Source organism: Filicampus tigris, chromosome 8 (genome assembly GCF_054856515.1).
Source record: "Filicampus tigris isolate MCC_2025a chromosome 8, RoL_Ftig_1.0, whole genome shotgun sequence".
Taxonomy (NCBI): Eukaryota; Metazoa; Chordata; class Actinopteri; order Syngnathiformes; family Syngnathidae; genus Filicampus; species Filicampus tigris.
Genome location: NC_141224.1, coordinates 24,402,771 through 24,405,970, shown reverse-complemented (window position 1 = coordinate 24,405,970; position 3,200 = coordinate 24,402,771). Strand labels below are relative to the sequence as shown.

The 3,200-nt window shown below is 43.1% G+C and overlaps 1 pseudogene; it reads right to left on the bottom strand.

The window, feature by feature from the left end:
* Positions 1–2,058: 2,058 nt before the first annotated feature.
* On the bottom strand, positions 2,059–2,754 carry LOC147144134 (uncharacterized; annotated as a pseudogene).
* Positions 2,755–3,200: the final 446 nt, after the last annotated feature.

The following is a 3,200-nucleotide window of genomic DNA, read 5'->3' as shown; positions in this document are numbered from 1 at the left end:
AAATTTACGATCGATTCCTTACAACGAAGTTCTGGTATTGTATCCGGAACCCGGAAGCCAGAGCGAAGCCCGCAGTAGCGCAAACTCAAGCAGTTCCCTCTCTAAACTATGGAAAAACTTTGACCGCTCCGCCGTCATCGGATCCAAAACGGCGACATGTAAGTTACTTCTTTGGCATGCGTTTTGCTGAAATTGCAAAAGATTTAAAATGTATTCATTTACATTTTCGTCTGTAGCTCATGGCGTCCAAACTAAGAAGAACGGTAATGACCGTGGAAGAGAGAGTGGAATGCATCCGATTAAGTAAAGCTGGACACAAAGTAAAAAACATCCAGGAGACACTTGAGTCGAAAAAACTCAGATCTACAAGACTTTGAAAAACAAGGAATCTATTCTGGCTCAGTACAATTCCAGCAGTTTGCCTGCTCAAAGGAAATTGCTTGTGGCTCGACAGACGAAGTACAGTGGCGTAAATGAACGTGTCCTTTTGTATGCACAAGAATCACCAGTGATGATCAACGGCACAGTTACTTGCAATTAGCAACAAAACTGTATGATACGCAGACAAACATTTTCATACAGCAAAAATATTTGGACCATGTTTGTTATACTGTACTGTATTTTGTTCATATACCTGTGCTTTATAGTGCAGTTTTTAATAAAATTATTATTATTATTATATTGCTTGTGTTGTTAACTTGTTACACATGTATTTTGTTAACATACTTGCACGTTTATACAGGACATGTACCGTAGTCGTTTCCCACATAAGGAAATTCCGTTATAAGGAAAGATTGGACAATGCAAATATGATTCCTTACTAGAGAATACTTACTGTATATATATATATATATATATATATATATATATATATATATATATATATATATATATATATATATATATATATATATACACACACACACATTAGGGCTGTCAAATGATTACAAATTTTCAGCGAGTTAATCACAGCTTAAAAAATAATTAATTGTAATTAAAATTCGAACTATCTCCAAAATATACCATATTTTTCTGTAAATTGTTGTTGGAATGGAAAGGTTAAAGACACAAGACGGATACATACATTCAACATACTGTCAATTAATTGCCTCCATCTAACCCTGTCCTCTGCATCCTCTTCTCTCACACCAACTACCTTCATGTCCTCCCTCATTACATCCATAAACCACCTCCTTGGTCTTCCCCTAGGCCTCCTGCCTGGCAATTCAAAACTCAGCATCCTCCTACCAATATATTCACTATCTCTCCTCTGGACATGTCCAAACCATCTCAGTCTGGCCTCTCTGACCTTATCTCCAAAACCTCTAACGTGCTGTCCCTCTGATGTACTCATTCCTGATCCTATCCTTCCTGGTCACTCCCAGAGAGAACCTCAGCATCTTCATCTCTGCCACCTCCAGCTCTGCCTCCTGTCTATTCCTCAGTGACACTGTCTCAAGACCAAATACCATCGCTGGTCTCACCACAGTTTTGTACACCTGTCCTTTCATTTTAGCTGAAACTCTTCTATCGCACATCACACCTGACACTTTTCTCCACCCGTTCCAACCTGCCTGTACATGCTTCTTCACCTCTTTTCCACACTCTCCATTGCTCTGGAGTACTTAAAATTCTCCACCTTCTTGATCTCTTCTCCCTGTAAACTCATTCTTCCACTTGGGTCCCTCTCATTCACACATATGTATTCTGTCTTACTGCGGCTAACCTTCATTCCTCTCCTTTCCAGGACAAACCTCCACCTCTCTAGCTTCTCCTCTACCTTTTCCCTGCTCTCACTGCAGATCACAATGTCATCTGCAAACATCATAGTCCATGGAGATTCCTGTCTGACCCCGTCTGTCAGCCTGTCCATCACCATAGCAAACAAGAAGGGTCTCAGAGCTGATCCCTGATGCAGTCCCACCTCCACCTTGAACTCCTCTGTCACACCTATAGCACACCTCACCACTGTCTTACAGTCCTCATACATGTACGTCTCCCTTGTTCTTAAAAATGGGAACCAGCACACTTCTCCTCCATTCCTCAGGCATTTTCTCACTATCTAAGATCCTGTTGAACAACCCAGTCAGAAACTCTACTGCCACCTCTCCTAGACACTTTGCTAGTTCCTGGTCCACAGCATTCATCTTCTAGTCTTTGGTCTCTCTCATTTTCCACGTTCATCAGCTCTTCAAAGTACTCTTTCCATCTTCCCATCACGCTACTGGCACCTGTCAATAGACTTCCGTCCCTACCCTTAATCACCCTAACCTGCTGCACGTCCTTCCCATCTCTGTCTCTCTGTCTGGCTAAGATCAGTCTCCCCCTCCTTACTGTCCAACCTAGCATACAAGTCATCATAAACTCCTTGTTTGGCCTTTGCTACCTCTACCTTCATCTTACGCTGCATCTCCCTGTACTCCTGTCTACTCTCCTCAGTCCTCTCAGTGTCCCACTTCTTAGCTAACCTCTTTCTCTCTATACACTCCTGTACCTCCTCATTCCACCACCAAGTCTCCTTATCTACTTTCCTTCCAGATAACTCAGAAGTACTCTCCTACCTGTCTCCCTGATCACATTAGCTGTAGTTTTCCAGTCTTCTGGAAGCACCTCCTGACCACCCAGAGCCTGTTCTAACTCCTTCCTAAAAGTCATGCAACCCTCTTCCTTTTTCAGCTTCCACCATTTCATCTTCTCCTCTGCCTTTGCCCTCTCCATCTTCCTCACCACCAGAGTCATCCTACACACCACCATCCTATGCTGTTTGGCTACACTCTCGCCTACTATTACTTTGCAGTCACTGGTCTCCTTCAGGTTACACCGTCTACACAAGATGTAGTCTACCTACCTGTGTGCTCCTACCACCACTCTTATGGGTCACCCTATGTTCCTGCCTCTTCTGGTAGAAAGTATTCACTATAGCCATTTCCATCCTTTTTGCAAAGTCAACGACCATCTGTCCTTCTGCGTTCCTCTCCTGGATACCAAACCTGCCCATCACCTCCTCATCCCCTCTGTTTCCTGCACCAACATGTCCATTGAAGTCCACACCAGTGACAACTCTCTCACTTCTAGGTATGCACTGTATCACTTCATCAAAGTCCAGCCAGAATTTCTCCTTCTCCTCCAGCTCACATCCTACCTGTGGAGCATATCCACTAACAACATTGAACATCACACCTTCGATTTCTAGCTTCAGA